The following is a 16128-nucleotide window of genomic DNA, read 5'->3' as shown; positions in this document are numbered from 1 at the left end:
GAGTTTTCTTGGCTGGCAGGTTTTATTTTTAATTATGTTGATCATGTCATTCTATTCTCTCCTTGCCTGTAGTGTTTCTTCAGGAAAGGCCAGTGTTAGCCTGATTGGTTTTCCTTTATAGGGATTTTCCCCTCTCCTGCTTCAATATTCTTTCTTCATCTTGACTCTTGGAAGTTTTATTGCTCTATGGCTTGTTGTAGGTGTCATTTTGCTTAGATACCCTGGTGTTCTTTTGGCTTCATGGATTTGTGTATTTAATTCCTTCTCCATATTCTGAAAGATTTACTTTCTTATTTCTTTAAATAATTTCTCTGTTTCTTTTTATTTATCTTTCCTTCTTGAATCGTCATTATTCTTATATTGACTTTCCTCATGGAATCAGATAATTCTCCAAGTTTTTCTGAATTTTTTTTTTACTTCATTACTCTCTTCTTGGATTTTCTTTCTATTCCCATCTTCAAGATCACTGATTCACTATTCCATTTGACTTACTCTACTTCCATATCTTTTCTTATCCAGAAATTTTCATCTGCTCAGTTAACTTTTTAATATCATGACTCTGTAACTTTCTATTTAAAACTTGATTTTGCTCCTCTTTTTATTGATTTTATTTCTAAGGACATTTATCTGTTTTTCTGATTCTATTCTTCTAGGTATTTGTCTATTTATTTGAATGTCTTTGGCATGGCAATTTTGAACTCTATATCTGACAGGAAAGACATATGTTCCATGTCTTTGTAGTTGGATTCTGAAGATTTGTTCTTTCTGTGTTGTGTTTGTCCCCTGAGTATTCATGGGATCATTTTTCCTCCCTATACCCATCATTTTTTTAGCGACCACACTGCTGGAGGTGGAGCTTCTGTAGGGCATGTCTCCTCACTAACCAGTCCAATAGATGCTTACCAGGTAGGCCAGATGACAGGTAGCACATTATGGAATATCTTTGGGTCTCATGGTGGAATCAGTTCTGTGGTGCAATTTGAAATTTCAGAAGTTCCCTTGGTATAGGCCAAGATTTTTCCTACAGAACACTGCAAACATGCTCCTTATGACCTCATCATGTAATATCAGGATCTGTGAATAATAATTTTTTTTTTAAATTCCCTGATTATTGTTGCTGCTGTGAATCTTGTAATCAGAATTAAGATTCACAAGAGCTAGTCCAGTCACAACATTGGTTCTAGTTGAGAAAATGCCCATGACAGCTTGTCACAGGTAGTAGAAGTCCAGGTCACAGGGGCATTTTAAAAATGTACCTTTTCTCTTCCTATTTGTCATGCAATTGGTTTCACTTCATTAACATGCAAATCATACAGGATTTCAGAGCCTTTTTTTGGTACTATGTACATACAACTTTTTTGACTAATTTTAATTTCAATTTAACACACATAGAAAAAAGTGCATAGATGAATGATAAATATATCTAAATAGCATAAGTATATCAGTTTAACTCCAGTCCCAAGATGAATAAACAAAACATTAACCAGAAACCCAGAAGTTCTTCCATGTTTACTTCTAGTCATTATCCTCTCTTCCAAAGCAAGTCATTGCTGACACCAAATCTATCTGTGTCTTGACCTAGAACTTCCCTGCCTCTGGAATTGTGAGAAATAATTGTTGTCTAAATCACCAGTCTACAGTATTTTTTTTTATATATTGGCTTGACTAGAGTAAGACATATCCCTTATAAATGTAATAACTATTTTGTCTTCCTATAGTTTTGGACTTGATATAATAAAAACATAAAATAGCCATTCTTTTATCTGACTTCTTTTTTCTATGTTATATGTCTATGTTATGAGACATGCCTATGTTATATATAACGTTGTATTTCGTACATTATCATTTCTATGAAGAATTCCATTTTATAAGTATATAAAATTTATATGACTATCTTTTCCTTTTTTCCAACATTTAACTAGGAAAAAATTACATGAACAAAGAATAAAATCATGCATGTAAAAGGGAGAGAACTGGGTTTTAGTGACAGTGAGACAGGACCAGATTCTTTGTTGGAGGCAGAAGAGTAAAGATTAAGGTGCCCTTTCATCAACCTCTTGGGACAGGTGCAAAACAGGACAATGGTGGATGAAGGGACTGGGGAAATGAAGACATCACTGAGGAAGTATGGCACTGGAGCAGTGAGGAGACTTCCAGAGCCTTAGGCCCAGGTCACATCCTGGCACAACCTTAGTTACAGCTCTCCAGATGCTCAGAAAGAACAAGGCCCATGAAAACAGAATACAAAACTTAAGATATTTGGAAGGAGACACTGTGGCAAGAATTATTTATCCATTATCCAGCTGACATTTGTGTTGTTTCAAGTTGAAGTTTATTACAAATAATATTGCGATGAATATTCTTTCACACGTACTTTTGGAAATACATATTTACATTTTCAGTGGGTATATATCCAGTGAAAGAGAGCACTAGATTGGAATACATGCCTATACACTCTGTTCAGTTTAACAGATATGACAAGGAAGTTTTTTTATCTCCAAAAAATCCACTTGAAAGCAAAACAAACTAATCAGGATTATAAGGGTAATAATTATAGATGACATATTAAAAAATTAGGTAATATAATCCTCCTAACATCTGAGCAGAAATATGTATGAACAAAATATCAGATCAATCACAGTGTGGTAGAACTGGCAGGGAATAAAATGTCTACCAATATCTTATAAACAGGAAAACAAAAAAATCATCATCTATCCCCCTCCACAAAAAAGCATACTACACTTTCTGAGGGAAGGAGCTGATGCTAACCAGCAAAATGTGAGGAAAGTCCTCAGAGTGTCCAAGGTGAAGGTCAGTACAAAAAACTATTCACATTTTGGGGAAGATCCAAATAGTGCTATGTCAGGCTAAGTCTGTCAAAAATCTCAGGGATATCCTACATACTTCCCTAAGTGCAAACTACATTCATTCCACACCAACAGTCCCAAAAGCCTAAACTTACTTCAGGATCAACTCTGAAGTCTAATTTCATCTAAGTCAGACATGGATGAAACTCCATGTATGATTCATTCTGAGGCAAAATTTGTTTCGTTTATAGTACCAGGATGGGCACTGAGCAGGTTCTATGATTCGAGCAGATGGGGTGAAGGAGAGTCCTGGAACCCTCGGTGGCTTTCTCAGGCTTTTATTGAGCTTTTTCTTTCTTTTCTTTTTTTTTTTTAAAGATGTATTTATTTATACAAGCACTGGGTACAGTCAGAAGCTCAGAAGGGTGAGAGAATTCACCAGAGCCAGAGCAGGGAGCAGAACAGATAGAAGGACCGAAGTACACTGCTGAGGGGAGCAGCGGGCATGGCAGGAGAGGTCTGTGCGCCATGTGGGACCCTCACAGACGGCCGGGGATCGAACCAGCCCTGCAAAGGCTGTGGGCAGCTTCGCAACCCAGATCTCAACCGCTGCACCACCAGGGAGGCCCTATTGAGCTTTTTTATGTAGTGCGGCAACCAGGTACACGGCAGGCAGGGATGCTGGGGGGCCAGGAGGTCGGCAGGACTTCACTCTGGGCTTCCTGGCCTTCTTTCTCCCCATCTTTCTCCAGTTCTTTCTCCTGCCTTTGCGTCCCTCATCGAATATCTCAATACTGCTACATGGCCCACAGAAGTAAAAACACAACATAACATAACAAACTGCAGGTGCCCCATCAGGCAGGGCAATGTTGAAAATCATTTACCCTACACAGTTATAAACCTGTGTCGAAAATTATATGCTTCCTGGGTCTCCCCTGTTGGCGCAGCGGCTGAACAGTGGGCTGCAAAGCTGCCCCCAGCCTCTGCAGCACCGTTTCGATCCCCGGCCACCAGAGAGGGTCCCATATGGCGCAACAGACCTCTCTTGCCGTGCCCGCTGCTCCCCTCAGCAGTGTATTCCACCAGTCTGCCTATTCTGTTCCCCGCTCTGGCTCTGGTGAATTCTCTCACCCTCCCGCACTTCTGACTGTACCCAGTGCTTGTATAAATAAATAAATCTTAAAAAAAAAAAGAAAATTATATGCTTCCAAAATATGATAGTGGAACAGGCAGAAGATAAGACATTTCCATTCAAAACAGGAGAAAAAAGAAAGAAGGAATAAAGAAGGAAAAAAGAATAAAGAATAAACCCAAGAAAGTTTAAAACCTATCAAGGAAAATTCCATTAGATGTTAAGACTGAAGAAAAATTCTCTTTGTCATTATGTTTCACCTTTCAAGTCCTCTGAGCTGGCTCTCTTCAGTGGCCCCTGCTATTTAAAAATAAGAAGGATGCAACATCGATGCTTGGATCTGTGATGAGAGTGGCAGCCCTGTGATGACTGAATTGCCCTTATATCATTCTCCCCTCTACTTGAAGGGCTTTGCAGACTCCAGCTGAACAACTCCATGGTTGCACCCTATAGAATCCAAGAAGACATACACCCTGCCTTCATTATTTCCCACTCTCTTATTTAGTTCAAATCGGCAGTGTCTTTGCTAGTCTATTCTTGGTTTCTGATATCAAATCCATAAAATGAACCACAATCTCTTTTTATCAAATGGTTGTTCAGATATACCTTTAGTATTTTCAGGACATGCTTTCTTGTTTATATATTTGTTTGTAATATGCAGAAGATTGAGAATTCTCCAAATTTTCAAGTTCTGGTTCTTCTTTGCTTAACAATTCTTTCTTTTCTATCTCCTAACAGGAGGAACCAAGCCATTACTTGAAAATTATTTAGAAATCTCCATAATTAAATATCCAGTTTCTACAGTTGCAATTTATACTTTGCATTAGAATATAATTCAGCCAAGTGTTTCACAACTTTATAACAAGCATGACCTTTCCTCCATTTTTCAATGATCTGTTCCTCATTTCTGCCTGAAATTTCTCCAGAATACCCTTTCACATTCATTTTTGTACCTACATTCTGTTCATATAGGTACAAACATAACCTAGTTTTGTTTCTTTTTTTCCTGGCATATACCTCAAATATCCTTCAGCCTTTACCTCTAATCCAGTTCCAAACCCATGTCCATATTTTTGGGGTATGTTACAGAAGCACCCCACTTATCCATCCTAATCAGTTCAGGGTACCATAACAAAATACCACATACTGGGTGGTTTCAAGAACAGACATTTATTTCTCACAATAACAGGCTGAAAATTCCAAGATCAAAGTGTTTTCCAATTCCATTCCTGGTGAAAATTTCTTTTCTAGCTTGCAAATACAGCTGCCATTCACTGTATGTCCTCCATGGCAGGGACAGAAAATAGAGGGAAACCTGGCATATCTTCTTTAAAAATTACCAATCCTATTGGATCACAATCCTACCCTTATGACCTCATTTAAACTTAATTGCTTTCACATAGGGCCTGTCTCTAAATACAGTTACATTTGTGGCTTAAGGCTCAACATATAAAAGGGAGGTGGGGGACAGACACAATCCAATCCATAGCAATAGGGTTCTACATTGGCCATTCTCTTTCCGCATATATGTACACATAGATGTATATATACACATACACTGCACATAAGTATATGTGTCTGCATGTACATATATGCCTGTGTGTATATACATATACATACACACACACACATGCAGTTCACAACCTTAACTATTACTGCAATCACCAGGGGAGTTTTTACAAAACCTGATTCACAGCCTACGTTCCAGACCAATTATATCTGAATCTTTATGGAAAGAAACTAAACACTAATAATTTTTAGAGATTTCCAGGTGATTCTGTTACATAGCCAAACCTGAAGGTGCTACCATATTTTCTCCTTGAATGATTTCATTCATTCTGGTAGGCTCAATTACCATCTATAGCAGTGGCACTCCATGGGGGCTGCACAATTACCAGGGACTCTCCTGTGTGTGTGGACTTTTTTTTAAAAAAATCAATGTCTGTGCTCTCCATCCCCAAGGTTTGAGGTAGAGCATAGGTCTAAGGTCATTTTCAAAACTCTTCACATTATCCTAATGTGTAGGCAGGATTGACTTATCCATTGATCTCTAGCTGTGATTTTTTTCCCCTGCACTCCAGCCTATATATCCAGTTTCTACTAAACTTATATTGTAACCCATGGCTGAAACCAAAGATTGTTACAGGAAGTGGTGCCCACTGGAGAGGGTTGCTAGCCCCAGGGAAAATGCTAAAAAGTATTACATTTTGGGGTGGAGTGAGTGATAAGAAGTATAAGGGACTGCAGAAGCAAGCCTGGATTATTGAGTCTTCGGGATTCAGTGTTTGAGGATTCAGTGTTCTGGAATCAGCTTTTAAGGATTCAGTCTTCAGGATTCAGTGTTTGAGGATTCAGTTTTTGGAATTCAGCATTTTGATTTAACATTTGGTATTCAGTCTTTTCAGATCTTCAGTGATTTTGGCCTAGACCATGCTGATTTTCCAGGAGGTCACTGTTGGCCTCTGAGGGTGGAGGCCTCCAGCAGCCAACCTCAGAGAGGAAAAGTTCAGAGGCTTTGCAAGTAGCTAAGTGACTCAAACTGCTCCTGGTTTTGTTGTTGTTGGGGAAGGCAAAGACCAGGAGCTGGGTGACTTGCTGAGCTGTGAGTGTGGCCATTCATCCAGTCGTTCAGCTGCTGCAGCTGTTGTTTTGAGTGTTGCTTGTCTGGTGTGGTGCTGGGGCATCTTGGCAACTCCTGGAGCATCTCCTGTTGTGTATTTTGTCGTCTTTGTGAGTTGGAACCTGGCCAATAGTCTGGCTGCCGTGTGCTCCAGGTCGGCAGAGGAAGGAAAATCCATCTTGGGCATGCGGCCTTTTATTCAGGAGAGGAGCTCTGTGTCCTCAGTGGTGGGAAGAAACTATCTTAGCTGCCTTTGTTTAGGACTTGAAAACACTGGACACTGCTTTGGGTGAGGTAAATGGCCATTTTTGGCCTCATTAACTCTTTGTTTTTCCCTGGTTTGTTAAATAAATATCATTGCTGTTGTTCTCTGAGCCCAATTGTGTGCATGGGTGAAGAACTAAGACAGTGACTGGTAAACTAATTGGGCAGTGTCCTTGGCCAGTTTTAGCATCCCTTGCTGCACTGTGTCAATATCATTGGCCGTAACAGGAGTATGTCATTCATTTAGTAAATTCCCTTTTCTCCAAGATTCTCCTGAATCCAATCACCTTTGGGTCATCCTGGGTTACTGCCATTTCTAAGGTTTTGAGGAATAATTGCTCACCAAGTCCTATCAATTTTTCCTCCTAACAAATTCAGAAGCCTGTCTCTTTCTTTCATCCACATAGTCCTTCTCAAAATTGTAAAGGTTTCAGGTATCATTTGGAAGGAAATAAAAACTCAGATTATGCAGTTTTGTAATTTTCCTTGGCAACTTGATACATACTTTTAATATAAAAATTCAGAGTAAATTCAATTTGCCATTGCTACAGACAACCAAGGACCAAATAGTATTTTATTGACTCTTAAGTTTGGTGGAAATAAAACTGGTGAGATTGATTTGGGAGTTATTTAATTTGAAGAAAGTTTTCTTGATTTACCTATTCTTGAGAATTTTTCTTGTCTGTCATAACCTCCTATTATCGTCACCTCTCTACAAAATGTTATCATGGTTCCCATGATAACAAATGCATTTTCAATTTTACTCATATTTTTGAGCAACTGGCTGCTATCAGTCTTGTGACAGGTAGCATTTATGATAACATACTTTCAAATTGTTTGAAAGAAAAGAAAAGAGTGATTTATGTCTTGGGTTTAAGAGGTTAAATTTGATTTTATTATAATAAGACATTTTGAGACAAGCTTCGTTTGCTGCTGTGAGACTATTAGAGTTATTATGCCATATTGAGCTAAAGCTTTTATCCATATTTATCCAAAAGACTTATTCATACCATAAAAGAAAGATTTCTATCATCGTCATTCTAAGAATTGACTTCTGAGTAGATTTTTGAGAAAGCATTTATACTGCTAATACCCTGCTTGCATAACACAAATACATGGGAAAGACCCGCACCCCAACCCTGCATCAGATGTCTTGTCCATGAGAACCATTTCCCTCTAGCCTTTTCCCCCTTCATGATTTTCTGGTGCCATCTTTAGCTATGTTTTTCAAACATTGCCATGCTCAAGGTAGTCAGCTTTCCATCAATTCCTTTGACCTTTGTTCTTTCATTTATCTTCCAAGTTACAAATATTTCCTCACATAGAAATACTTAATTTAAACAAACAACGGAAAAGGGAAAGCATTTGAAAGTTGTTTATCTTATTATCTTTAATTTATTAAAGCTCCTATACATCGACAAGAAAAAAAGGAAAACCCTAATCAAAACTTGGGAACAATATGAATGGGCAATTCATAAAAGAAGGAAATAAAAAAGTCAAGAAGAAGAATGAAGAGGTATTTAGAGACATAGAAATTCAAATTTAAAAAGCAATGTTTCCTTTTCCCCTGTTTGATGGTTGAGGATTTTATAAAAATGGTAATTTCCAGATTTGGCTAGGACTCAGTGAAACAGGTATTTCTCTCCATGTCTGGTATGAATGCAAATTTAGATAACATTTCTGGAGGCAATTTGGCAGTAAGAATCAGATACCTTAACAACATATTTTATGTTGTCATGTAAAATATTTTATGTTATCATAATTTATAACATTTATGCTTTTAAATTGAAACAAACTAAATGTCCGACAACAAAGTAATGATAGGTAAATCAGACTATTCATAGCATGAGATATTATGAATTAAATATGATTCTATAAATCTACACTAGCTACACAGGAAAATTGCAACAGTACATTATTAAGTTAAAAGAGTTCCAAGCTTGTAGGTATAATATTGTCTTGATTTCATCCCTTAACGTGTGCATATGGTAAGGGAGAAAAATAAGATATATAAGAATATAAGAATTCTTAATAAAATAGCAATAGTAATTGTCTTCTATACAGAAGAATAATGGTTAATTTTTCTATTTGTATTTTACTTTCATTCTCAGTGGAGTTTTTTGATGGGCCAATTTCCTTACATTTAATGAAGTCTATCAATCTCCTTTTTTAATGAATAGTGATTTTTGTTCTGTTTATGAAATCTTTGCCACCATAGTGTCGTGAATATATTTTTCTGGTAATTTATTCTAAAAGTAAATTTTCTTTTTTTTTTTTTTGAGGGGTGGGTTTGGGTCATCTCTAAATAATATTGTATATGATGTGAGGTTAGGATCAATTTTCACCTTTTTCATATGGATATTTAAACAAAATTGTTCTCAGTCTACATTGGTTCTACAAGTATTGCTCAGTTTACAGTGAAAAATAATGACACACACACACAAAGCAACCTATTAGAAGAGATAGAGTAGTCAGCAGAATCAGATATCAATAGTGGTGCAGTAAAAATCTGTTTTGAAGCTCTCTGTACATGGATAGCACCTATAAACAATTAGATACCATTGTGTGGGTAGCAGATAGCCTTCTCATTTTTTAGTGGGCACTCACAATGTCAGTTATTGTAGGCATTTTTTCAAGGAGATTTAGTTTCTTCCACAAAAAAAAAAAAAAAAATCCTCCAATCTTCTGATCCACTTGGATGTTTAAAATCTCTCAAAGGAGAGTTAATAGTTTTAATTTTTTTCTCTATAGTCTTTCAAACTATCATTTAACCATATCCATTATTTCTTCTTTCACTGTGATGATCTTTCCATTTACCTAGCCTTTTGAGAATTTGGTGGGACCATGTGGCTTACTTATTATTGATATTCCCCTGTATACAGATATGGGAGTTAGGTCCTCTAGTTTACCTACAAGTTTCTACCACTTAACAGGTTTCTTACTAACATACTGCCTCAGACTCACGCTCGTCTAAACCTCACAGTTTTGTTTTGAGGGCTAACTGAATAGTTTAAAATTTTATAAAAATACTTAATTTGTAATAAGTGTTCAAAAATTGGTAGCTATTGATAGTTTCTTCATTCAACTCGTTCAGTCACCACTTCAGTTGTTTTCATCATCTGAACAACACACAGACATATCTCCTTGACTACTGTCTTTTTTCACATTCTCTTTGTCCTTTTAAATTGTTATAAGATTTACAAGGGTATGTAATGTAAAAGCATGTTAAATACATATATTTAACTAAAATTCACCTATCTGACATATCTGAAAGTTTAAATTGTTTGCACTCTCTTTATAATATTTCTAGACTCTGTCTATATAATCACTGAGCTAGATGATTTTAGCTCAAAGATTCCTATCTCTGAGAGTCTATTTCAAAAATTTCATGGATAAAAATCTAGCCTAAGAGCGGTAAAGAAATCTTAAATTGTTTATTTACTTATTTTCTCTCTTTTTTTTCCACAGTGCTCATCTTCCTACCTGATTGGATATTAGTTGGTTGATTGACAGGTGTGAAAAATACTTTAGGGCAGATTTTTGAAAGGACATGGAAAGCTGTATAAATTCCTTGATCAAATTTAAATACCCTTAAGCAACCTCCATTAACCTTGAACACCCCAAGCTATTCCCCCAGGTTCTCCAACTTGCTCAAAGCTCACACCATATTTCATGTAAGAATGAGTCTATTCACAAAGCAAATATGAGCTGCTGTTGTTTCAATGGATGCAAAAAAATTTAGGACAAAATATTGTCTCTTAAATATATTTAAGCTGTTCATATCATACTGCATAACTTGTTTATATTGAGTAAGCTATTGTAAACACTGTTTTACTCATGTACAATAAATATAATATTCTGTGGCAAAATGATATGTAAGTTCATCACTTGTCGCCCTCTATCAGTTTAAAGCAGATTATTATCTTTGGGATTGTTTTATCTATGAATGACCTAAAATCTAGGGGTCCTTAATTTTTATCATAAAGACATTCCTGCTATATAACATTTTCCAATTGTCTGTGTATGTGAGGTCATGTGTGGTGCATGTATGTGTGTGTGTGCATATGCATATATATGTGTGTATATATATATATATATATATAAAGAGATATCTGATCCAGCTGGGTTTAATCATTTAAATGTAGATCGTACCCATTTAAAATTAAATTGAAATCGTTTTAAGGTGAAATGGGGAAATATAAAACAGAATCAAGGAAATAAGGGGAAAAATATATAGGGTCACCCCTAGAAGTTAGCTATTTTAGACTGTGAAGTGATATCCCAAGAGGAGCGGAAGCAGCTCGATCATTTAAAATTGGACTGGACTAAGCTCCGGAGAATATACCACTGGGAGTAATCATGCCTGACAGAGAAAGACTGAGAGATCTTCCCCATTCTAATTGCCATGATCCTGTGTAATTCAATTTGAAATGGCCTTGCTATCCTAATTCACAAAGATCCTATTTTTACTAACTCTTTCTTTTTCATAATCCTCCTTCTGATATCACTATTCCTTTAAAAGGAAAAAGAAACCCTCAAGCTTGGTTCCCAAGTATTCATTGAATTACACTCCTTATTTCCTTTTTTTCCTCCAGACAGACTGTTTTGCAGACTCAGGCTCTGCACTCCGGGCTGGGTAGACAGTGATTATCATCACCCCCTGCTTTCATGCATTAGAGCTGGGCGTTAGCAGGTAAGGGTGAAGGCTGACAAAGAGGTTTTCAAAACTGGTCAGCATAAATGCTTCCAGGAGGCCAATTCAGGGTAATCTATTGAAATGTGGATCAGAAATATTGCCAGCCGAGGCTGAATAACTGAATCTGTTGCATTTAAGTCAAGGCAATAGAATGCTTTCAAGGAGAAACATAACAAAAGCCGTAATTACATGTGGAGAATTGTCTGTCCGCATCGTTTGGGGTTAATTTTGTGAAATGGTTGCCATTCTGTCTGGGTCCAGCATGTCTAAGCTATTTTATATATCTAGAGATGCTTCAGGGGTATAGACTTTGGAGACCTGAGTACAAGGGGCCTTCTGGCTTCCAGGAGTTAATTCGTAACAAGATCAAAAGGGTCTGTGATGCAAAGAACCTGAGTTACAGTTTGGAATCACAGGTTTGTCTCATTTTACACATGTTAGTGAATTGAATTTTATTACATGTTAGTGAATTGAATTTTATTAACCCACTAATACTTTAAAATGGTAGTGGCCCCTGATTAATTTAATTAATAATCAAAATTGAAGTAGAGCCATAAAATGAATTTCTTCATAAGCTAAGGATGATATTGTGATATAACTCAGTGTTTTTTGGCAAGTTTTCTTTTTTTGTTTGTTTGTTTTTTTGTTTTTAACAGAGGCATGTTTTATTTATTTATTTGTTTGTTTGTTTGTTTGTTTGTTTTTTGTTTATACATGCACTGGGTACAGTCAGAAGCGCGGGAGGGTGAGAGAATTCACCAGAGCCAGAGTGGGGAGCAGAGCAGGCAGAAGGACCGAAGCACACTGCTGAGGGGAGCAGTGGGCGGCAGGAGAGGTCTGCGCGCCATGTGGGACCCTCCTCCGGTGGCCGGGGAGCAACCGGGGATCGAACCGGCGCCGCAGAGGCTGCGGGCAGCTTCGCAACCCAGCGCTCAACCGCTGCGCCACCGGGGAGGCCCGCAAGTTTTCTTTTCTATGTAATTTTTTATTTGACAGTTTGGGAACTGGAGAGCTAAAACAAAACAAAAAGAAATCATTCTAAAAACTTGAAATAAAATTTCCAAACAACTCCCCCAACAATGAGATTAATGCATTAAAATTCAAATAATGATACATGGGTAATAGTTATATTATTAGAGTGATAAAATTTCCCATTGTACCTTATTAACACAAATTCTTTATTTTGAAATATTTCAAACATACAAAAACGCACAAAAAGTAATATAACAAACATTTATTTTTGTTTACCCACCACCCAGAATTGTATAAAAATAATTCTACTTTGTTTTAAAAAATAAACATAGGGACAAAGTGATGAAGAATATTTCAATCCCTCTCTGGTGTTATTTTCCATTCTCCCTCTCTAAAATAACTTCTATCCAGAAGCAGAAGTATACCCTGACCATCTATTGTCTATATTTTACTACATGATAGGAATCCACAATTTGGTAAAAAGTATTTTTGCAAGTTCTTAAAATGTCTATAAGTGGTATAACTTTAGTCTTGCTTTTTTCATTCAATATTTTGTTTTTAAGTTGTCTCTATCAATACATATAGATTGAGGTTTAAATAAATTTTACAAGTGGCAAGGAGACTTCACCTTTGCTTACTTACACATTCCTCAAACAATACGCATTCAGGTTGCCTCAGAGTTTTCACTGTATCAATTATGCAGTGCATCTTCTCGCTGAGATTTCTGGGTCTAGAATACTTGCCTCTTCAGCTTTCCTAGATACTACCAGACTGCTCTCCGAATTTATATTGTCACCAACAGTGACATTGTCAAATTAATCAGTCTTCTTCCTTATGATTTTTATTTGCTGAGCTTGGTTTAAGAATTCCTTCCCATTCCAGATTACAAATATATGTATTTTATTGTGTGTTCAGATCTTTGTCTTTAGTTCATTTGGAATTTATTTGGAGTATAATGTGAGGTAAGGTTCTCATTTGTCTTTCCTATGGATAGTGCAACTACTTACAATGATTATGGGTTTTTAAAGTTACCTCTGCATGCATCAAGTCCTTAGATAGGACTAGGTATTTTCATTTATTGTTGTATTGAGCTTCCACTAATACCATATTATTTTAGTTGACATAGTATCTGACATCATTTCAAATGGAGCAATTCCATCTTTGCTGTTGTCCTTCTACAAATTTGTCTTGACTTGGAACTTTATATCCTTATATGAATTTTGTAAGTTTTTCAGAAAATCTTTTATATGACAAATGGTTATAAAATATGTAAGATAATCCATTCCATATATAAAATCACTAAATCTAATTTATTGGTTATTAGTCAACATTAAAAATATGATGCCATGTCATGACACAATGCCTTTGAAATACTAACTTATCATACTTCCTTTTCTCACAAACATAGTTGCTCTAAATTTTATGTCATTCCATTCTCCTAAATCAGGAACCTCTGATATCTACTCTTGCCCCAAGTTTACAGATGTACTCTTTTCCATTGTCTTGTTGTAAAAGTACTTAATATATCTCTTTCTTTCTCTTGATTTTACTCTATTTCGCACTCAAATCAATTTCAATGAGTTTGTAGAGAGTCCATTTTCCTGTTTTAATCATGCCACTTTTATGCCTTACAGTTTAGATTATTCGCTGCAGGACTTGAGTGAATGTAGAATCCACACATCCCATTTCACAGGTGAACAACTTATATGCCAGAGAGAATTTGCCCTGCTCAGAGTCAGGAGAGAAATCAGGACTGTGCAGGTAAAATCTAGTCTAGAACCAAGGTCTCCTGATTCCTGAAGCAATTCTCTTTCTACCTTTTGTTCCCCTCCTCTGAACCTTCAGATATTATTTCCTAGATGCCCTCTACACTGCACTGATTTTAGTTCATATAAATTCCTTCAAGGAATTTTCTTTAGATTATCCTCTATCCCCAGAGCTTCTATTATGAGCCTTCCTATGACTGATGAAGGCCTTCTTAGCCTGGAGAGACTCTCACAACCATCAAAATCTCCCACTGTGGGATCTATAACTTTTATGACAGGGTGACTAGAATACCACTGAGAAAACAGATAAACTGTATTTCAGCAAAACTTGTCTGGTGTTGCATAGGTAAAGTCCAGTAAAAAAAACTCTGATCTATCAGAACTTACAGCAAATGTTACATGTTGATAATTAGTAACCAATTCTGCCTATTATTTAAAATTCACTATAGAGAAGTATGAGTAAATTTTATTTCAAAATTCATTCTGTAAGGAGACCACATGTGAAATTCTTGACATACAGGAAATGCACAAGTATAATGCAATCTGAGGTCCACTATTCATGGTGCTCAAATGGAATTTTACAGAGTTTGGATGAGAGCACTCAGTGGCCAGACCTGGAGTGGGAAGGAAGACTTAGCCTCTCCCCACTTTATCTTGAACTTTTACCTTTCAGCAGCGTTTATGCAGAAAGCAGGTCAATTTTCAAAAGACTTATTTAAAAGATACCTAGTGAATTTTAGAATTGTTGTTTTTTCATTATACCATTTATAAAACAGATTAAAAAATAATCAACACAAAAAGTAAGAAAAAGTAAGAAAGTAGAGTTCCTATATATCCCCTCTCCATTGACATACCTCCACTCCAACAACCCCCCTCAGCCCCCACTCCCCCCACTATATGTCTCTTGCCTTAGTGTGGTATACATGTTGTAATTGGTGCATCAATATTGATACATTTTCTTATTAACTAAAGTTCATAGCTTGTCCTAAGGACTAAGATTCATTCTTTGTGCTATATATTAAATGGGTTTTGACAAATGTATAATAACATATATCCATCAAAAGAGGTTTTAGGTTAACAAAATATAACAAGAAGACACCATTTTGAAACATTTAACTATGACAAAGCAAGTTAAATAAACTAAAACCTGAAGATTTGAGGAACTTATTCTTTATAATTCCTACCAGACTGCAAAACAATATAGGAAAAATTAAGTAGCCCTTTCTTTAAAAATTGTATTTATTTTGATAAACAGTGCTGTCAAAACAGCAAATTTGAACACTTCATACTCTAGCTCATTCTTTTTTGTATACTGTTCTCAAGGTTTGGTGTGAATACTTCACAGTTAAAGTATGTTTTCCCTTGAAAATCACACAGCCATTTAATTTCTGTCCTGGCATTTGGCCTATTGTTTTTATGAAGTTCTATTGAGGAATAGAATTGATGATTTCCTCTGTGATGGCAAAGAAAAAATTGAGTTACTGATTTCAAATCACTATTATTACCTTTCATGTTTTCTGAAAAAATGTTTTCTTTCTAAAATGAAAAAAAAAAAGCATGTTGTTTATTAAATATCTCGTCGTTCCATAAAACCCCATTCTTCAATATGTTGAAAGTTTATCTCAGACTTGGCCAGAAGGAAACTGGAATTCCTTCTCTAAACTTTGGAATCTATCAGATGTCACTACCTTGCCTGACCGACCTCTTTTGCTTCCCACTTATGGAGGCAATATTGTCAAGAAGAGTGGATTGTACAAATGAATCAGACCCACCTGCCCCCCATAGCAACTTTCTTGTAAGTATATATTCACTGATCATTCCTCAAAGACCTCACCCCAACCCCCACAGTAGCAAAGACTTAGATGAAGTCA

Source organism: Talpa europaea (assembly GCF_964194135.1).
Source record: "Talpa europaea genome assembly, chromosome: 5".
NCBI classification, from domain to species: Eukaryota; Metazoa; Chordata; class Mammalia; order Eulipotyphla; family Talpidae; genus Talpa; species Talpa europaea.
This window is presented reverse-complemented; position numbering follows the sequence as displayed.